The sequence below is a fragment of the Anabrus simplex genome, chromosome 2 (assembly GCF_040414725.1).
Source record: "Anabrus simplex isolate iqAnaSimp1 chromosome 2, ASM4041472v1, whole genome shotgun sequence".
In the NCBI taxonomy this organism is placed as follows: domain Eukaryota; kingdom Metazoa; phylum Arthropoda; class Insecta; order Orthoptera; family Tettigoniidae; genus Anabrus; species Anabrus simplex.
In genome coordinates this window covers 420060450-420083832 of record NC_090266.1, presented here as the reverse complement: position 1 = coordinate 420083832, position 23383 = coordinate 420060450, and positions in this window count along the sequence as shown.

Sequence of the window (23383 nt, the reverse complement as noted above, 5' to 3'; positions counted from 1 at the left end):
AGTTCGGGATGGATGATTGTGTTGTGTTGTTGTTGGTTTCCAAGGCACAAATATAGGTTCTTGTGATATGAGGTTATGCTTGTGGAGCACATTGATGTGCAGTAGTCCATCTATCCTTGAGTCGGTTGAGGTGCGTTACGACATTTCAGTCTCATCGATCTGAAACCATATTGAAGGAGGTACCACTACCGATTCTCAAATTTTGACATCCCTGAAAATGGTTATTTCCAACACATCGTACCATCGTCTCATTTCTGTCGCTTCGAAAATGAATTCAAGTTTCTACTAAAACGAGTCACAAGTTTCTTCGACCTCATCGTCAATAATGAATAAATATCAATTTCTTTTGATTCGACTCCTCTTATCTAGTAGATAATTTAAATTACTGAAACCCGCCTCTTACCTAAGCAAGTGACGAAGAACCCGTAGACCACCCAAGAGAAAGTTCTCATGCCGACTTGCTAAAAGGTAAGGAAGGTAGGTATCCTTAAAGTGTTCACTTCATATTGATTTTTTTAACTGCGACAGTAATAGCTTCGTAATCACTTATAACATCTATCCCTTCAGTATCTCTATATAGTTCACCTGGTTTTATCAGCACCACGTTCAGAATATTTTCCCCTCTAGTTGGTTCTATCATTTTCTGATTCAACAGCCCTCACTAGATTAACTTATTTACCATTTGTCGGCCATGCTTTCTCTCATTTGTATCAGCACACCAGTGAACATTGGTACATTTAGATCACCCGTTACAAGAAAGTTCGTTTCTCTGCAATTTCCTACATAGCTGATTATCTTATCGAGAGTATCCGTATCATGATCAGCGCCACCCTTTCCAGGTCTGTACCCCTCAAAAAACATCAAACTGACTATCATCTTTATACACAAGGCTTATACATAAAATTTTATGTTTCTCATCCTTAACGTTTTCGTGGCTTGCATATTCCTCCTTCACCAGTAGAAATACTCCCCCTTCTATCGCTCCCACCCTGTCTCTACGACAAATACTCCAGTTCCGTGAACAAAAATTTCGCATCCATAATATCACTTCTTAGCCGTGATTCAACCCTTATTACAATATCTCGTAAATATGAATTAAAGTACTTAAATTAGTTCCTTTCTTTACAGTACCGGTACTTCCACAGTTTAACACTCAGATTTTGCAATACATGACATAAAATTATTTTCTTTATGTCATAATAACGTTGTTGGCTTTACGTCCCACTAACTACATTTACGGCTTTCGGAGACTCTGAGGGACCGGAATTTAGTCCCGCAGGAAATCTTTTACGTGCCAGTAAATCTACGGACACAAGACTGACGAATTTGAGCACCTCCAAATACCACCGGACTGAGGCAAGATCGAACCTGCCAAGTTGGGGTCAGAAGGCCAATGCCTCAACCTTCTGAGTCACTCAGCACCGCTTTCTGCATTTAATGCTTACTGGGCTTCACTTCCCTGTACTGTCATCACCTTCCTCTAGTCTAGCCGGTTTCCACTATAGATGGAGAACTAAACAAAATTAATGTTAAGAATATTCGTTTACAACGCAGTGGCATGTTAACTGGATACACATGAAGTAAAATCTCGAGAGCGTCGTTCGGTTCCATCCCTGAACTATTTATCGAATAAGACGGGACGCTAACAATGGAAGTGAAACCTTGGCTTGTTCTTCTTTCATTACCCAACAGCATGATTTGTTGTTAGTAAGTGAATAGGAGCGGACAGTTTTCGAAGTATCTGAAGTATGTTACGTCAACTGTAAGACTACTACACACATATATCAAAATCAAAGATATATTGGACGGTAAGCTGTAATTAAATATGAATTAAAATCCAGAAAGGTTTTTATTTTCAACTCATCCCTATTCAGAAGTATAAATGAAGGGTGCAGGAGAATGTGTCAGATCATGCAATACATGACTTAAAATTACTTTGTTTATGCCTGAATACATCTTCCCACGTGTGTAAATATATTCCTTAATTAACGCCGTTTAATCTTTTTTTCTGATATTAATTTTATCTAATTCGAGAGTCAGCGAGCGTTGTACTTAGAAACACATATTACTCACATCGGGCACATTCTGTTGTCTTTACCGGTGATTGGCATTGATAAGTTGCCGTTGAGACATTCCTATAAATCTTGAAAAGGATTGGACTGTCCTTCAGCTTGACAAGACTGTTATTGATGCAATGATAAAACAATGGCCATTTTACGAACATCGTTTTTAGGTCAACTAATTACTCCTGATATTGCTCTTAGTTGATATCGCTGTACTTTGCGTGCAATGAAAATATCTGCATCATTACGTGTTATAGCCAGCAGAATGGAAATACTTCCTATCCAGAACCTCAATAGTAAGGAATCCTGCGCAGATAATCCGCAGATGTATATATAGTACCTAAGAGGTGTATCCACTTCTGCTGTAGAGCCTTGAATACACAAAAAACGATTGGAATAGTTAGGAAATATTTGGACAAAGTATTTTATTAACTGCTATCTTCGCGGGTTGTCTATTTACGCTAAAGATGATTACTACAAACGAGGCACTTAAATAAAACATCGAATAAAATTATGGGATGTACTAACATTTGCTCTTCTTTTTACAACCCAGTGTACTGTTCGGAGCTCACTTAGTTCTAGGACGAGGAATGTGACCATCGGAAACACAGTGCCAGCCAGTCTGATTAATTTTTAGTGGTCTTCTTAAAAATACTGTGTCATAACTTCCAGAGAACAACGAACGCTAATATGAGAATTGAAGCCAAGTCAATTATGTTTTCATTTAAAGACAATTAATAAGGATGATCGCATAAATGATACCAAGTTCAAAGGTCTACACTAGGTAGCTAAGTCCATAGATTATTATTATTATTATTATTATTATTATTATTATTATTATTATTATTATTATCATTATTATTATTATTATAATTATTATTATTATTATTATTATTATTATTATTATTATTATTATTATTATTATTATTATTATTATTATTATTATTATTGTACCGGGCGGTACACCTCCACGCCGCTAATTCAAACTTTGCGCCAGTTGAAACTCCTCTGCTGGAGGAAGTCTGAACTTTATCAACTGTATTAATTTTCAAGTTTCTCAGAAGATGTCACTACTTGGAAATTTTGAAGTTTCTGAACTGGGTCGTTTTCGATGTATTTTTGTATTACCTGTAGTAAGAAGTGTGAACTTTCTCTTCTAGAGGACACTACTGAAGAACTACAATGGTGCACCCTAGTGCGAAGTGAAAGAACTGTTTTTTGGAGAAATTTTTATTTCAAAAGTTTGTTCCTTGTTAAATTTCTTTCTGTTATTAAGTTGGCTGTATAACCCTTTCTTTCCCCTTGTTTTGAATTTAGCCAATCCCGAATTTCTTTAATTAATTTATGACCAATCAGGTGTATCTTCTCCAACTTGAATATCTTGCTTAACCCTAGCCAATAAAGATTTTGTGGGAGGGTGTTCTCATTCCTGAAACGCCTCGAACTTTCTGCGAGAGTATATAAACTGCTGATTTTCGGGTCTTCGGGCCACTTCTGTACCAGCTTTCAAGGTGTAAAGTACGTAGCAGGGGGCGGGAAGCGCCTCTTTCTTCGGGCAGCAGTTCAACAACAAGGTAATGGCCGTTTAATAACTTCGTTTCTTGCTAGCTCAGCAGTTTAACTCTCGGGGCGGGTCCGAAGCGTTTCCACCATGTAACTTTTCCCTAAAATGTAAAGACTCTTAGCATCTATTCTCTTTTAAAGCTACATATTGGGATAGAGAGTGCTTAACCCTCTCGAGCTCCCACTCATATTGTTTTGAGGTGAACTTATTTTTCACAACCGATTCTTCCTTAACGTAATGTAAATTGTTTCTTTCTAAAGTCACCTCTTTAGTATGGGATTAGCCCTTGCATTAGCGGCCTAGAGCCAGATTAGGTTTTAAACAAATGTATTAGGAATGCAGATCGCCTCCTCTCAAATTGGTATTTTAGAGGCCATGTAATTAACCTTTTCTCACTTAATAGGTCTCAGTAGGTTGGGTATTTTACCCCTGTGTTTATGTCCTTAGAGGACAACTTGAAGGTGGAGTTTGGTGTGGCCTTTGATAGGCTTAAAGTTTGAGAGCGACTGGCTCTTTCTTGAAAATTGAGTGTTGTATGCCTCGAGGAGGCTTTTCTGTGTAATTTGGAGCAAGTGCTCCTGGGCATGAATGGGGTTTTCTGCCCCTCTGTTAAAACGTGTTTTGGGGTAAAGTTGGGCTAATTGCTCAAGAATTGTGAGTTCGGGGCTCGAAGCCCAAATCCTGTAAATACGGTAATTGTACTGTGTTGCCTTGCTACTCTGTACCTGCCACGTTTGTTATTTCTTGATTTTGAAAAGAAAATATAACCTTGTTAAATTTTAAATTAACGTTAATTTCGTAGCCTGAGACCTGTTCACCCCCGCACCTTCTTTCACCTCTGCTAATCCACCAAACCACGGTAACAAGTGGTAGCAGAGAGTGGTTGTATGGGTCTCAATTTAGCCCCTTTTGACGGCTAAACATTGCTTTGATCCGAAATCTAACAATTTTCTCAGTTGCTGGAATTTTTTTATTTTTCTTTTTCAAAATTGTTCTGTCATCATGCCCGGCCCTCGCGATGTTCTCCATCTCAACTATTTGCGCAAGGAGGAGTTGATCTATGAGTTAACTATTAGAAATGTGCAATCTGGAGGCACGGTTGCGGTAGACTCAAATAAGCTTAGAGAGTCCCTTGATTTGCCCATTTCCATCCCCACTTTTGGAGAGAAAGAAATTGGCGACTCTCTTTCCACGATCACTGATAATACTACTGAGCTAGCATCTGTAGTTAGTTTTTTTGAAGAAAATGATCCTTCGCCTAATCAAATTAAGCGTGTGCAAGCCAGGCTATTTCATTTTTCAAATAGAGTTAACGATCTGTTGTCTCTGAAGTTGAATGACGTTCAGAGGAAGGAAGCTAGTATGGTTCTTGAAAATCTTTCTGAATTGTCCAGTAAGGTTACCCAATTGTTAACTGGGGAAGTTCCTCCCAAAACTGATCAACCCGCCACGGTGAATGTAGGTAGCGAGGAAGAGCCTCCTAAGGGAGACGTCAATAGGAAAACCGTTGCTGCTCAAACAACCTCTGCCCCATTGGACAACGAGTCTGAACGCCGAACCTCGTTGAATAATGTACGTTCTGAATTAACGTCTTTGCCACTTAAACCTTTACCTACTATGTCACCTGGGTTCAGCAGCTTGCCTCATCCATTAGCTATATTGCTCAGAGGTATCTCTAAGTTTTCTGTTAATACCACCAGTGAAGTTATTTCTTTTTTTAAGGTTTTTAGTTGAGTTCCAGGACCATGCTCTTGTTTTTTCTCTTTCTCCATGTCAGATTTTGCAAATCATCTATCCCTATGCAATTGGTATCCTCTCAGACAAAATAGTAAGAGCCATTGCCGAGCAATCATCTATTGAGGACTTCCATGCCCACTTGCTAGCTAACTTCATCCCGGCTAGGGCAAGGTCCTCCCTTATTCAGAAGTACTATTATCGTGTACAGCGCTTGGATGAAAACTTGGCAGACTTCATCCAAGATATTAAGTTCTATACTAGGGTGTTTGCTCTTCACTTTCCTGAGGATCAGATTGTACAAGCTATTGTGGAAGGTATCTCACCATCCTATAGGTCATATTTGTGTTTCGCGGCGTGCCCGCAAACCTTCTCTGAACTTGAAGCATTGGCTGTCTCAGCGGAAGGAGTTAGATACGCCGATTCCTTGCGTGTCGCGAAAGAACCTCCTCCTTCTTTTGGTAATCCTCGGCCTCCACCTCGCCGACCTGTCACACCTCGTAAATGCTATGCTTGCGGGTCGCCTGACCATCTTCGGAATAAGTGCCCATTGATCAAATCTAGTAGGGCAGATAATGGAGCTGGTTCATCACCAGGCTGTTTTAAATGTGGGGCTTTCTCACATATCGCCAAGAATTGTCCAAATTCAAATAGCACCCCCTCCTGCTCAACTTCTGGTGCAAATTCCACCAATGCCAATAAAAAAAGTGAGTAGTGGCTTCGGCTGAGTCGACTAATCCATCTTTCCGAGGCTCAGCCCCTGGTAAACTGGTCGAGAATTCAGGGAAAATTCAGTCTTCAAATTCATCTTTTGAATGCCCCAAAGAATGTCTTAGGATTGCGGCGGATACCCCCGCACCTGTTCCTTTTCTTAAGATTGAAGTAAATAATGAGCCTATAACAGCTCTATTAGATTCAGGCAGTGTTTGTTCTATTATTTCGGCTGAATGGTATTCAAAATTGAAATCTGTTTGTAAGCTTCCTGACTATTGTTCGTCTTCGGTCCAATATGTTTCGGCTAATTCATCTCCATTAGAAATTTTAGGTTTTTTAAATGTCAAAATCCGTATCTTTAAATTTACATGGAAAATTAAATTGTTTGTGGCCAAGCACTTGTCTTGCCCCATTATATTGGGAGCTGACTTCATTTCTCACACTGGTCTTGTGCTCGATCTTCAGAGTAAGTCGTGCACATTCAAATTTGCTTTCAATTGTAAAATCCCATTATTGAAATGTAATTCTGCATCATGTTCATCTATTTCGCCTACCCAGGATGAGATGTTGTTAGACCTTAGACATCTACCTGAGGAGCAGGCTGATAGTATTCGTAAATTGTGTCAGTCATTTCCAGAGGTGTTCTCTGATACTCTTGGTGTTACTGACCTGATCGAATACAAAATTGAGGTCACGGATTCGATTCCTGTCCGTTTTCCACCTTATAGGCTATCTCCACCTAAAATGAAGGCTCTGAAAGAAATCATCGATCAGATGTTGAAGGATGGTATTATTAGGCCCTCCAAGTCGGCGTATTCTTCGGCTATTTTTCTAGTCCCGAAAACCCAAGGTGGCTTCAGGCCTGTCATTGATTATAGGGCTCTCAATCGGAAGATGGTGTTACAATCTGTGCCCCTTCCTGACCTTCATTCTTGCTTTTCGTGGTTTCGTAAAGCTAAATTATTCACCATCTTGGACCTGAATCAGGCCTACAATCAAATTCCCCTTGCCGAAGAGTCTAAACATCTTACAGCGTTTGCCACGGATTGGAATTTGTATGAATACAACCGCGTGCCTTTCGGGCTCCCCACGGGAGCAGCTGTACTCACTAGACTGCTAGATAGGATCTTCTCCGACATCAAATTTGAGTACTTGTATCACTACCTGGATGATGTCGTCGTATTTTCGGAGACCTTTGAAGAACATCTAGATCATCTGCGAGAAGTTCTCAATCGCCTTCGTAAGGCCGGGTTAACTGTTAAGTTGTCCAAGGTTGCCTTCGCTAAGCCCTCCATGTCATTCCTAGGGCATATTGTCTCACCTGATGGTGTTGCAGTCGATCATTCTAGAACACAGGCCATCCGTGATTTTAAACCTCCCAAGGACGTCAAAGGTATCGCCAGGTTCATTGGTATGGTGAATTTCTTCAGGAAGTTTATTCCTAACTTCGCTAATAGAGCGGCGCCCTTAAACCTTCTTCGTAGGAAAGGCATCAAATTCGAGTGGGGACCTTCTCAACAAGCCGCTTTCGAAGATCTTAAATTAGCTCTCTGTAATGCCCCTGTCCTTGCTATGCCTGATTTCTCAAAGAAATTCATCGTCAAAACCGACGCGTCGTCGTCGGCGGTAGCTGCAGTCCTTCTTCAAGAGACCGAACTAGGGAGGCGACCCATCGCCTATGCATCTAGGACTCTGTCGGCTCAAGAAGCCAAGTATTCCATCTATGAGCTCGAAGGTTTGGCAGTCTTATTTGCCCTAGAAAAGTTCCGTCTCTATCTGGAACATGTCAAATTCGACCTGGAGACAGATAATCAAGCCTTAAGCTGGGTCTTAGGTAGGCCGCGTCGTACTGGTCGTATAGCCCGTTGGGCCATTCGTATTTCTGCCTTCCAATTCGATGTCAGGCATATCAGAGGTACCGAAAATGTTGTTGCTGATGGACTCAGCCGTATGTTTTCCAACGACGTTGAGACCCATGAACCGGTCGACAGTTCATCACCTCCCGAGTCCATACTATTTGATGTTAATGCCATCTTAACAGATGCTCCCATGCTCTTTAGGGATATCGAGAAATACCAACGTGAAGATCCGACGCTGGCTCCGATAATGGAAACCCTTTCTTCTCGGGAACATGTTGTCCCTTATGTACTGAGGAATGGTGTTCTATGTTGCCCTTCGAGGCATGACAAGATGATAAAGGTTGTCGTTCCAGCTGTTCTTGTACCTATGATCTTTAAGTACTATCATGAGACCCCATTAGGGGGGCATCTAGGCATCTTTAAAACTCGTGAGAAGATTCGTGAAAGGTTCATCTGGAAGGGTATGGACGGTGAAATCCGTGAACTAGTAAAGGCTTGTAAATCCTGCTTGCTTAGTAAACCCCCTATGTCAACCAAGGTAGGCCTGTTGTCTTCTCACCAAGCGTCGCGCCCTATGGAACGCCTGTATATTGATTATGTAGGACCCTTCCCCCAGTCGAAGGGAAATGCCAACAAGTTCATCTTTGTATGTGTAGATGGTTTTACAAGATTTTCCTGGTTATTTCCGACTAAGCTGGCTACCGCTCAGTCCACCATTACTTGTCTAAATTCAATCTTTGCTTCTTTTGGTCCGTGTCAATATATTGTGTCTGATAATGCTAAGGCTTTCACATCTAATTTATTTCGTAAATTCTGCTTCGACCTGTCCATCTCTCATGTGACAACTTCTGCTTATTACCCTCAACCATCTCTGGCTGAACGGGTTAATCGTAATCTCAGGTCCGCGCTTATTGCCTATCATCATGAAGATCATTCCAGGTGGGACACGTCCCTGCATTGGTTAGCTTTTGCTTTGAATTCGGCGGTTCATGAATCTCATAAGTTCACTCCAGCTTCTTTGATGTTCAAGTTTGTTCCCAACACGCCGCTCTCTAACCTCTGGTCTCTGAGTGACATTCTACCTGAGACAATAGACCCAGATAACATTAAAGATCTTTGGAAGAAGGCTAAAGCCAACCTTAAAGTGTCTCATGAAAAGGTTAGGGAAAGATATGATCGTGGACGGAGACCCACCCATTTGAAGGTAGGTGACCAGGTGATGGTCAAGAATTTTGTTCCCGCGGGCAAGCTTGCCCCCAGATTTCATGGGCCGTGTATCATTCTCGATTTCCTTACTCCCGTTACCTTATTGTTAAGCAATACAGCCACCGAGAGGATATTTAGGGTTCACCTGTCACAGGTGAAACCGGTGTAATTTCTGTGTTAACTTGCTTCATATAATTTTGAAAGAAATAGGAAGGTTATATTTTTTTTCTGAGGGGTTTCACTTTTAAGGCCTTCTGCTCTTGGAATCTGTTTCCTTTGTGTGTACTTATTTATTGTAAACCGTCCCCGCACAGTTAAACTGCCATCCTGTCCTTGTCACGGCCATTACCACGCTCCCGTCTCCTGCTCCACTATACACAGTGGCTTATAAATGCCATGAATATCTGCACGCCGCTGGCCCCTCAACCTCTCCACAAAGCTCGTGCCCTCAAAAAAGATGATGGTCCAACAAAATTCTGCCGCCTAGCCTTAATGTTTCAGTGCCCCCGCAGCAGCGCGGCGCCGTACCGCTCCTGAGGCGGGGTACGGGCCCGCCCTTCTCCAGTGAGACCAACCTGTGTACGGCGAGCCGGAGTCCTCCTCCCGGCCAAGGCTGATGTGCGGCGCACAACCTGTAACTGGCCCGCGACCTGCATGTTCGCCGCGGGCGCGGCGTGTTTCAACTCCACTACTCCTCTCATAGTGCGGGCGAGCGGTATCTCAGGGTACTTGAGGGGACCGAGCGGCCTTCTCTGAAATCAAGCAGCGGCGGCTGGTCTGGCCGTCAAACTGATCAACGTTTAAAGTACATATCCAGCTATATGGACATTCCAGTTCAACATTACTACCTTCTTTTTTGGATTTTACTGCAATATCTGGTGGACTTAGAAAAATTTTCCTCAACTTTTAAAACTAAAAGTTTCCTTCTGAATTCAACTTCTACAAACATAAAGACATTACATCCGCAATAACTATAAAGAATTTTGAAAATGGATCAAACCCAAATTCAGAAAATTTTTATAAATGCTTCTGCAATTAATCTCCATATCAACATCATAACTTGGACCTTGTTATCAAACAAATTTCATGTGTCACCCCTGGAGGGACTTTTTTGGGGGGGGGGGGAGGTCTGTACCGGGCGGCACACCTCCACGCCGCTAATTCAAACTTTGCGCCAGTTGAAACTCCTCTGCTGGAGGAAGTCTGAACTTTATCAACTGTATTAATTTTCAAGTTTCTCAGAAGATGTCACTACTTGGAAATTTTGAAGTTTCTGAACTGGGTCGTTTTCGATGTATTTTTGTTTTACCTGTAGTAAGAAGTGTGAACTTTCTCTTCTAGAGGACACTACTGAAGAACTACAATGGTGCACCCTAGTGCGAAGTGAAAGAACTGTTTTTTGGAGAAATTTTTATTTCAAAAGTTTGTTCCTTGTTAAATTTCTTTCTGTTATTAAGTTGGCTGTATAACCCTTTCTTTCCCCTTGTTTTGAATTTAACCAATCCCGAATTTCTTTAATTAATTTATGACCAATCAGGTGTATCTTCTCCAACTTGAATATCTTGCTTAACCCTAGCCAATAAAGATTTTGTGGAAGGGTGTTCTCATTCCTGAAACGCCTCGAACTTTCTGCGAGAGTATATAAACTGCTGATTTTCGGGTCTCCGGGCCACTTCTGTACCAGCTTTCAAGGTGTAAAGTACGTAGCAGGGGGCGGGAAGCGCCTCTTTCTTCGGGCAGCAGTTCAACAACAAGGTAATGGCCGTTTAATAACTTCGTTTCTTGCTAGCTCAGCAGTTTAACTCTCGGGGCGGGTCCGAAGCGTTTCCACCATGTAACCTTTCCCTAAAATGTAAAGACTCTTAGCATCTATTCTCTTTTAAAGCTACATATTGGGATAGAGAGTGCTTAACCCTCTCGAGCTCCCACTCATATTGTTTTGAGGTGAACTTATTTTTCACAACCGATTCTTCCTTAACGTAATGTAAATTGTTTCTTTCTAAAGTCACCTCTTTAGTATGGGATTAGCCCTTGCATTAGCGGCCTAGAGCCAGATTAGGTTTTAAACAAATGTATTAGGAGTGCAGATCGCCTCCTCTCAAATTGGTATTTTAGAGGCCATGTAATTAACCTTTTCTCACTTAATAGGTCTCAGTAGGTTGGGTATTTTACCCCTGTGTTTATGTCCTTAGAGGACAACTTGAAGGTGGAGTTTGGTGTGGCCTTTGATAGGCTTAAAGTTTGAGAGCGACTGGCTCTTTCTTGAAAATTGAGTGTTGTATGCCTCGAGGAGGCTTTTCTGTGTAATTTGGAGCAAGTGCTCCTGGGCATGAATGGGGTTTTCTGCCCCTCTGTTAAAACGTGTTTTGGGGTAAAGTTGGGCTAATTGCTCAAGAATTGTGAGTTCGGGACTCGAAGCCCAAATCCTGTAAATACTGTAATTGTACTGTGTTGCCTTGCTACTCTGTACCTGCCATGTTTGTTATTTCTTGATTTTGAAAAGAAAATATAACCTTGTTAAATTTTAAATTAACGTTAATTTCGTAGCCTGAGACCTGTTCACCCCCGCACCTTCTTTCACCTCTGCTAATCCACCAAACCACGGTAACAATTATTATTATTATTATTCATTTAATAATGTTGGCTTCAAAATGAAACAGGATGGCTTAGCTAATAATGCTGTTTTTTACCTTCTCTAGTTTACTAATTACACCACTTAATATCGTTTCCTATTATTAGCCTAACTTCGCTAAGAATTATTTCTACTTCTTGTAAAAGGTAGGTATAACGAAGGCAGAAAATGTATCCGTCAAGCCAAAAGTCTATGCACCCTCAAATAAAGTTCTCTGGGGACAAACCACAAGAGTGAGTGATAATAACGACTTATTAAGCGCGCAGATACGAACTCATTAACACGAAACAGAGCCACTCAAGCAATGTCTGAAGAGAGAGCAGACATTTTTCGCTACGTAGTCGTAAGGAGGTTGCTATCGTAACGGCAGCTAGTCTGTGTGGAAGGAGAGCATGTCCCCAGCTCTCCGCTTCATCCCGCGCTAGCAAAGAAGAGAGCTCCGAGCAATGAATGCTACTTTGTGAATACTAAGACATTAAAACAATAAAAACTGTACAATAACTATCTTAAAACTAAAACTACAAATTAAATTGTTTACCTTATTGTTCATAGCTTAATTAATTATCTATTGAACGATGGTTCAGTTGGGTGGAAATGCAGTAAGAAGTTACGGAAAGTTTATGCCGATGTCTTAGTCTGAAAGTCAAACAGAGTTGAAAGCTTGCAATCTAATACCGGTGCCTGAACCGTCAACGATTGACCTCCAGCGTAAGCGTACGAATTGTAGAGCATAGAAACTTCTACAAAAAAAGTCCGCGGTGGTATATACCTATTTCGAACCGGTTGCCCTCTAGAGGCGATTTTATTTTATAGTCCGCGGTAAAAAATCTCCTGACGATTGAATAAATATTTCGATATTATCCTCGAACTCCTCATCGAAATAAATTGTGTGACCTCTTCCACTATTTCATAAGGATCACAATAACCTTCTCAGAACATTATTTGCATGAATGGTTAAGAAATTATGACAATTTTAGACTAGTGGTAATTCGTTCCCTGTTGTCTGCTAGCAAGTTGCCTCTACCTCGCCGCTAGAGGTGCTAGTGTCGCTCCAGCTGTGAAGCTCTTATTAGAGCTTCGCGACTGTATATATGTTATACTCCGACAAAAAGTATAAAGGACTCGGTCTTTTCAAGTGTGGTTGGGAGGATTATCTACAGCACATAAATGCATGCCAAGTTCTCCATAGATCCAACAATATACACATCAGTCATACCAGAGACCTCCATACAGAAACAAAGAAGTGCTTCGAAACACTTGGCCTACTCTTGAATACTGAACGCGAATCAGGCAAAGTCTCGCTCCTGCGACAACAACTCCGTGAGAAAGAATTCGATGCCTGGTGTGCCTTACCACAAAAAGGTAAGGGTGTTATACTGTATAAAGAATACACTCCAGCCAATCAGTGGGTAAGAAAACCCGAAGGTTTAACCAGCAGCGACTTGGAGAAATGCCATAAAACTGACAGCAAATGTAGTTCCAGTTCGTGCATTACCTGGCAGGTCCCAAGACAATAACCACTGTCAGCGTTGCCACAGTGAGATTGAAACACTTGGTCACGTCTTGGGTTCCTGTCCATTTAGTGACGCCCTGCAGAATTCACGACATCATCGAATAAGATCTATGATTGCTGAAGCCCTGAGAGAAAAGCACTATACAGTGCACGAGGAGGTACATGGATTGTCTCAGACAGGGTCAAACCGGCGGATTGACATGATTGCTATACCACCGGGCTCAAGTAAAGGGTTCATAATAGACCCCACAATTAGAACCGAAGCATCATCCACTCAACCACATGATGCACACAAGGAGAAATGTGATATATATGAATCCACAATTCCATACTATGCCGAGAAATATCATCTGGACTCCATAGATGTGTTAGGATTGATGATAGGAGCAAGAAGCACCATTACTTACACATTTCACAACTTTTGCAAGAAATTTAATTTGCATAACCAACTCATTAAGGACAATGGGTTAGCGCCCCTGAAAGGATCGTTAGCAATAGTAAAAAATCATTTATACTCCTAGTTATATCTTTGTCCTGTGAGGAATTTCTCATGGATTTCATAACTATTGACTGATACAATTTTTTATTGTTTAGGCTTTACTGTAGTATACCTATTTATAGACACATTTTAAACGGTCCTTGTAATTGCTAATCAAAAATTTTATGTAAGCTTTGTCTTTTTGGCAGCCTCCAAATGGGGGAAGCAGAAATAAATGAATTTCTAAATAAAATTAGACTGTGCTAATACTTTGGAGACTGAAAATCAATGCAATGAATATGACATGAAATGCAGTATTTTCAAGACTCAAATCTTGTCAATGGGACGAAACCCAAGAGGACTGAATGTCAGGTGTGTCAACATGCTTTTCTTTTCTTTTGCTATTTGCTTTACGTCGCACCGACACAGATACGTCTTATGGCGACGATGGGATAGGAAAGACTTAGGAATGGGAAGGAAGTGGCCGTGGCCATAATTAAGATACAGCCCCAGCCATTTTCCTGGTGTGAAAATGGGAAACCACGGATAACCATCTTCAGGGCTGCCGACAGTGGGGTTCGAAGCCACTACCTTCCGGATAAGTGGATCATATTCTCCCAGAAGAGTAATAGACTATGGTAAGTGAAATATAATTATTGTGCAGCAAGGTTAATGCAGTGAATTCGCAGTTGCGCTCGACGGTATTCTTTAAGATAATATTGTGATCCCAAACAAAATTAATCCAAGAATAACGGCCGTGCAGATTCGTTGTGCCGACCACACAACACCTTGTAATTTGCAGGCTCTCGGGCTTAGCAGCGGCTGCTTGGTAGGCCATGGACCTTCGAGGCTGTTGAGCTATGTGCTTTGATTTGGTTTGGTTCCTTTGTTTACTCTGTGTACGGAGCGACTTTGCTGTAAGGACGCGAAAGCAGGCTGAACTGAGAATATCTTGTTCATGAGTTTAAAGTAATGTACATGGAAGTAACGAGAAATATTCCTGGTACAACCAGGTGTGCATGAAGCTGTGTTAACAACTGCCTTCGGTGGAGGGATCATGTGAAATGTATAAACAAGGATAGGTGTGGTTACTTAGGAAATTAGTGGATTCCTTCGTAAAGGGGAAGAAAAGTTGAGGGCGACTAAAACGATGATAGACTCCGTTCTTAATGACAGAAGCTCGCAGACTGAGCATAAAAAGACATAGCAGATCTGTTACGATTTATGTAATTAATTAATTCATTAATTAATGAAGGGAGGAAGCAAGGAAGCAGCTACCTGGCCTAGGTGGTAACGACGTGTTCGGTTCCACCTGAAGGATATGGACTGGATTCCCAGCAAGAAACTCAAAATTTAAGAAATGATATTTATAATTCCGGAGGTATACATGGCCCTGAGATTCACTCAGTCTACACCAAAACAAATACCAGGTTAATTCCTGGGGGCAAATGCAACTGGGCGTAGAGCTAACCACTCTACCCAATCATGTGTCGAGGTTACGGATATCGCAAGGTTTTATCTTCCACCCTTCCAAGTGCCTTCATGATATGGACGGAGATGACCTTGCTTTTACTTGCGTAAGTTATTACTGTACACTTTATTGACGATGTTCTCTCAGGTCCTAGTCATCGTCCCTTGTAGTCACTTCATCGAATTATCGACATGGTACGAAGCAAAGAATGACTACTTAAGTAAAAGAAAGGGGCTTTACCGACTCATATTTATTTAAAACGGCATTGAAATTTAACGGAAAGTATAACAAAAACTTTACAATACATTTTATGAAATTTATATTAGATGGAAACAGGAAAAAAACAAGCAAAACAAATTAACCATTATTTAAAATGACTGATTAAATAGGTTCCAACGCATTTTTGCTTTCGAGGCTTTTTTCCCCCTTATTATCTGGTCTTAAACATCATTAAACGAAATATAACCTCAAAAGTAAAGTTAAGATTCAAGCGAAACCATAAGACAAACTGTTTAAACACAGGAAAGGTTAGTCTCTCGTGAACGATTTCCAAATTTTCCTTTGTGTATAAAATGGTCCACTGATTAAATGATACCGTACAAGCACCGAATGGATCCTTAATTTGAGAAGCAATGACCTCCGGTCCAAATTCAACAAATCGTGAAATGATGAGCCATCATATGATGAAGTAAAAAATGTGCTCCTACACAAAACATAGAGCTCAAACTTCAGTCTAAATAACTGAGTCATGACATCACTTTAATGATTTTTTAAATTTAATCCATTTACCCTCCAGGGTTAGTTTCCGCCCCGTACTCAGCGAGTGATCAGACCTCTATTGCCTCAAGGGCAATAACCTGGAGCGTACGATATTTTGGTGCGAATACAACTGGTGTGGAGGACCAGTACGTCGGCCAGGCGGCCTCGTCAGCTGTGCTAAACAGGAGCCATCTGGAGGATACGAAGACTGGAAGGGTTAGACAAAAAAGAGGGAAGGAAGCGGCCGTGACCTTATGGTAGGTATCATCCCAGCATTTGCCTAGAGAAGTGGAAAGTCACAGAAAACTAATTCGAGGATGGCTGAGATGGGAACCGAATCCCCTCAACTCGGTTGACGTACCGAGGCTGAGTTCACGCCTTCCAGTACACGCAACTTCTTTTTCAAATTCCGTAGCAGAGCAAGGAATCAAACCCGGGCCTCCAAGGGTGGTAGCTTATACACTAACCACTACACCACAGAGGCCGACTAAATAAAATGAACTCCATAAAGCAGTTTAACTGGGAATGTTCGAATAAGCGCATTAAATAAATTATGTTGAACTGAACAAGTAAATACGAACATATTTTACGTTAATAAAATAACTGTAATTAATTAATTAACTATATTTCAGGTTAACGGGATTAAGAACAATTGCATGAAGGCTACGTCATTAAGTAGCATAATTATATTGAAGAAAATTTAATACTGCGACGACAAGTTAGTATTCTACTTTCTTTTTTTTTTTGTAAGCGCACCGACACAGATATATCTTATGGCGACAGTGGGACTGGAAGGGGCCAGGGGTGAGAAGGAAGTGGCCGTCGCTTCAAGTAAGGCAAACCCCCTGCATTTTCCTGGTGTGAAATTGGGAAACCACGTAAAACCATCTTCAGGGCTGCCGACAGTGGGGTTCAAACCCACTATCTCCCGAATACTGGATACTGGCCGCACTTAAGCGACTGCAGCTATCGAGCTCGGTAGTCTACTTTATTAACAACAAAGAAATTGTTAACATCACAAGGTCTGAAGAGAAGGGTTGCACAATCATTAACTTGTTACGTTTCTTTCCTTCCTAATCCCGTTTAACTTCCGGGTTCGGTTTTCCCTCGGACAGGGGAATATAACTGGGGAGGAGGACCAGTTTCTCGTCCAGGCGGCCTCACCTGCTACGCTCAACAGGGGCCTAGTGGGATGATGGTAATATCGGAAGCGACAGACAAGGACGTGGGAAGGAAGCCGCCGTAGCCTTAGGTTAGGTACAATTTGCGTGGGGGAAAAGTGGGAAACCACGAAAAACCACTTCTACTCAGCTGACCACCCGAGGCTGAGTGGATACCGTTCTATCCCTCGTACCACTTTTCAAATTTCGTGGCTGAGTCGAACCCGAGCATCTGGGGGTGGCAGTTAATCACACTAACCACTACACCAGAGCGGCGGATATTTATTTATTTATTTATTTATTTATTTATTTATTTATTTATTTATTTATTTATTTATTTATTTATTTATTTATTTATTTATTTATTTATTTATTTATTTATTTATTTATTTATTTTGGCACTGTTCTAAGGCACCAGGGCTCTTTATGTGAATATTTTATAAACAGGGCTGGTTGAGGACAGAATGGTTGTGGGTTTGAGTCCGCTTGACTGAGCAAAGAGCCTGTTACTGCAATAAGTGTTCAAATAGATGGCCATCCGCAGTAATGCACGTTTCAGCACGCTGTTGAACTGACATTCAGGCTCGTTGTAACATTGCAGTTGTTGCGGATTCATTGGCTTCCGTAATAAGGTTTCGAAGGATTTCAGGATTTTCCGGCTGCTATTTATTTATTTATCGTGTCAGAAGTACAATGTAAACGAGACAAAAATTAACAGGGGAAATTTTAAACACTGGTTGACCAAAAATTGGCCACGACAAGCGCATTTGGTGTTGCCCTCATTAGGTCTTTAATGGTACAAATGACTGGAGAAGAAGGCCACAGTAGAAGATGACAGTTAGCTTAGTACCACACTTGCAGTAAACTGTCCCCACTGGAAGGTCCCATTTCTGTAGGTTGGTCTTGCATCTCGTGGTACTGGAGCGTAATCGTTTGAGAGCCTTCCATGTTGTCCACTTTTCAGAACGTCCAGGAGGAAGTTCTTCCTTTGTAACCATCCATTCTCTCAAATGTTGACATTTATCCCGCCACATTGAGATTCTTGCCTGCTGTGGTGTTCCTTTAAGAGCTTCACTGGTTGTCAAGAAGCACTTTCTTGATTTCAGCCTAGGATGTGCTGGTTGATAGGCGTACAATGGGTGGCTTCCATAGTCATAGCCTTGCTTTTCTCATACCTAGCAGCAATCTCACGTCTGATTTCAGGTGGTGCTATACCAGCGACACAGTGCTGATCGTACACTACATCATTCAAGTAGCCCCATAGGAAGAAGTCCAGTGGCGTCAAGTCGGGCGATGTAGCAGGCCAGGTGACAGGTCCTCCTCCCCCTGTCCATGGACTGGTGTGTGTGTAACATTCAGGTAGTTGCGAACATCTGCTGACATGTAAGGGGGAGCTCCGTCGTGTTGATACCACGTGGTTACACGCTCACCCAGGGGCACATCCTCCAGCGGCAATGGTAGTTGTTCTTGAAGGAACTGTAGGTACCGGGCTACTGTCAAATGATCGTCAAAGAAATATGCTCCAATTAGGTGATCACCCAGTATACCACACCAGGCATTTACTCACCATCGTTCCTGAAATGCTGCCTAACATACCCAGTGGGGATTTTCAACACTCCAGTAGTGCATATTATGACGACTCACAGAGCCATTATTATGAAATCGTGATTCGTCCGCAAATAAAATGTAAGATAAAAACGCGGGATCATTTGCCACTTGCGTCAGTATCCACTCACGGAAATCAAACACGTGTTTCAGCATCTCGTCCATTGAGCTCTTGCTGTAGCTGCAGGTGATACGGACGAAACAAACTGGAATACAATATCCGCACAAGAGAAGACGATTGGCTGATGTTGGTCTCTTGTGTTACTGCCCGGGTACTCGAGTTGAGGATTCCCCCGGAAAGAGTCCAAAACCATCTCAGCTGTTTCACGGGACGTAACAGATGCGCTTCTAATAGGCACTGTTTTCTGGACAATGACGAAGTTATACGCAAACGTCGCTTCACCCTCTTGAACGTATTTGCGACTGGTTGTCGTGTGTGTGGAAATGTTTCGAGGTACAGGCGCTGTGCATCTTGTGCGTTCTTTCTTGCTTCACCGTAGATAAGGAGCATATCAACATACTCACCTGTTGAATACGTAGTGAAGAAATGACCAGCACTGTTAGGCTACACCAGTATCCATAAAACATGCATGCTATTGGTCGAATGTGGCACGAATGGCCTTGTATATGATCTTCAAAGCTGAAACGACCCCTGCTCAGCATAGCAGGTGAGGCCGCCTGGTCGAGGTACTAGTCCTCCTTCCCAGTTCTAACCCCTGACTCAAAGTCTCACGCTCCAGGACACAGCCCTTAAGGCGGTAGAGGTGGGAACACTCGCCGAGACTGAGTGAAAAACCAACCCTGGAGGGTAAATGGATTAAGAAAGAAAGAAAGAAAGAAAGAAAGAAAGAAAGAAAGAAAGAAGGAAGGAAAGAAAGAACTTTATACATAACTGTATGACAGTTTGATGCATTGTGTAAATACCTGTCGCACACATATTTTTGAAAAATTCTTTGCTGTGATGATGCAGTAAGTGCTTTAAAGGCGATTGTAGCGTGGTACACGCAAAGGAGAATCGACCAACAGACCACTGACGTTCTTTGGGATGCCTAACAACAGAATATGTCAGGCGCAGCGGACTCACCCGGTATACACGTCCGCTGTTACATCTCAATAAAAGTCAATCCCAATTCCGTTATCCTTGTTAATAGTATGTTAACATTCGAATACTACGATGGCTGTATTCGTTTAAGTACTCCAATGTATTGCACCCGTAAAAATGTGTTCATATCCTTAAGGCGCTTGATATTAAATTAACGAGCATGATTCTTAACCTAGGGAGTGGCTTTATCATTGGAGCTGGTACAGAGAGAGGTATAGTTATCAATTTTAGAGATTCTTTTGATAAATTGAGTTTATTGATCATCAAGAGCAAGTTCATATCACCTTCGTACAGCAGCGTGGAAGTGTCGTGGCTGGTTGGTACCTCCAAGTCCTGGGATGGTGCTGGACATCGACTGGGCACGGACCACACCTGCTCGGATGAGGAGTTCTGGAATGTCTCGAGGTTCTGGAAATGTCTCGACGTTCTGGAAGTCTCAACGTTCTGGAATGTCCCGACGTTCTGGAATGTCTCGAAGAATGGCACACTTTCCTGGGTTCGATTCGAGACGTAATTCACACTTGAATTTCCTACACGGCAGTCCACACATTCATGGCACTGTCTGAACAGATATGACCTTTTAATTATGGTTACTGCACTCTAGATATTAAATCAAAACGTTCTGGAATAATCACTCGAAGAACAAGTACTGGTAGAAATGCAAGTTCATAATGCAAGCTCACTGTAAGTCAGAATGTTTTAGAGGATTACTGTCACTGGAGTCCTAAACGCATAGTTCTGAAGATTTAAAACATATTGGCAATGAACTGAATAAGTAGCACTCGCAAACTCTCCTGTTCCGTCAATAGGCGAAGTGAATAGCCATTAAAGAAAATAATATTTGAAAGAAAAGTCTGACTTCATAAATTATGGATCACTCAAAGTACTGGAAAGTTCTAGGCTTTCTGGGAACGCGATATGCGTATACTGAATTGTCACAGTCTTTAAGAATCAAAACATAAGTCCCTGTGCAGCACTTGGAAAATACTGCATATTTCACAATTAGACATAATGTTGAACGTCACCTAAGTTTCATAGTCTTTACAAGGCGTAAATTCAATGAGGCACTCGAGGAAACAAGTCATATCGTTCACATGAAAGTTTATGTTGGTAGGGCACAAGTTCATCCTACACGCTCGGAAAATTTCAATGTTCCAGAAATTGATTCAAAAAATACCAGTTCGAAAAAGTTCGAAACGTAAGTTCAATGCGGTACACAACACTCGTGAAAATTCAAAGTCCTTTCAATCGTCGTCGAATAAGTAAGTCCCTACGTGGCACTTCAAAAATATAACAAAGTTCCCATGTGTAGAAATAACAAAGTTCCGATATCTCAAAAATATTAAAGTCCCAACACGGCACTCGAAGAAAATAAAGTTCCGTGGTGTCAGAATATTAAAGTCCCAACACGACACTCGAAGGAAATAAAGTTCCAACGTGTCGAAATATTAAAGTCCCAACACGACACTCGAAGAAAATAAAGTTCCGATGACAATGTTCCAATATGTCACCTTAAGAAAATAATAAAGTCTTATCGCGACACTTGGCGAAAATAACAAAGTTCCAATGAAACGCTTCCGAAAAAATAACGAAGTTCCTATATGGCACTTTAAGAAAATATCAAAATCCAATCACGACACACGAAAAATAACAAAGTTCCAATGTGTCAATATGACAAAGTTCCAATACGATGCTCGCAGAAAATAACAAAGTCCCATTCAGGCACTTCAAGAATATGATAAAGTCCCGATACAACACTTAGAGAAAATACCGAAGTTCCAATACTTGGATTTCGCAGACTGTCAACCAGAAGTTCGACACACATAATACTTCTCCTGCCACCTGTATCGGGCGGTCCTCCTTTTATACACGTTCGCATGGAAGTGTCTAGAACTCGGGTATTATCTACCTTTATAACTCCTATGATACTCGGCGGATTTTCTTGAAATCTTGAGAGATGACGTCCATCGTAAAGGTTTTTAAGATGGCAGTGTCAAAATAGCGATAAAGTAGCTCAAAATGTACTTTTGAGGGTAAGCTGGAACATCATCATATATGGCACGAATAGCTGGCTTACGGCGGCCACGTCACTCGCTGGGTACGTCACTGCGTTCGGCGGGCTGCCTACTTTCCTCCTCGCGCGAAGTTCAACAAACATACTTCGGACTTCTCTCGTAGCGGCGTTCCCGGTACAGTATCGACATGAAGCTAGCTAAGTTAGTTACTTTGCTGGTCGAGATAAATAAAATACCGACACTCCAACACCTGAAAATTTACTAGGCTGAGTTCAACTCCCCGTTGGATATAAATAACGAGAGTTCTTATGCTGGAAACTGGAATAATTTTTCTAAGTATGACGGTTCGCATAATATTCCGTGTCAAAAGACCGTGGAGTCTGCTCCAGTAATTCACAAATAAAAGACGATATCTTCTCCGTTTCGCTTTCTTTTTTACCACTGCGTCGAGGTCTTGTGTAACACTGTGACGCTAATCAAGCATTTCGTTAACTCGTGGGATTTCACACTAAACTTTACACCACTGTAGTCATTTAATTCAGGCCATCATATTCTCACTGCCAGAATAATATGTATTGCATTTTAAAGGTGTGAAATGCTCACGGCACCCACTTCTTCCTCCTCCACAACCTCACCCCTGGATTTCATTCCACTAATAACATCCTCACCATGCTCCTCCTCCGCTTTAACACGGCAAAGTTACAGTCGTCGATAGTCGCCACACTTCCAAGGGTTGTGATCAAAGTCATTGAAGTATATGCTATGCGCTGGCTCACACAAACCGTAGGAGCCTCACATCTCGGTTTATCCTTAGCCCTAAAAACCCTCTTTTCGCCCTCCCCATTAAAACTCCCTCTCCGTGAAAGAAGATTCAGCTGGGTGGTCCTTTGGGTGAACCAGGACATCTCCGATGATACAATCGCTAACAAACTAAATACGGAGGGCGTTCCAGTCGGGATAGCCTTTCGCATCCACAATTTCTCCGGGACAACTTTATGATCCAGATTCTCACATTCTCGTCCTGGCTATCGAGCATGTTGACCATGTACTCATCAGTGGCGTGTCCATCTACAGACACTATCACTGGGTGGAACTCTCTTGAGCACCTCCCCTCCTCCCCCAGCCTATTGGGTGTGGATGATATCTTGTTTATAACCAGAACACCTCTCCCTATTATACCGCAGAGCAGCCAGCATGCGGTCATTGTACAAAAACCCATATCCTGTTCAAGCGTCCTAATATCAAGGTACCCCACTTCAAATGTAACACATGTGGTGATTCCCACCCTAATACCCCCGCCAATGTAAGGCTGTCCCTCTCCTAAAATTCCCTCCGAAAACCATCCAGATCTGGTCACCACCATCCGCATCATCAACACCCCCACCAACCCCATCAGCCCCATCAACCCCACCAGCCACACACACACACACTCATTTTTCCACCACCATCCCTACAGGACGTAATCCGTCTCAGTACCATATATCATCTCAACATCAGTCACTGCCACT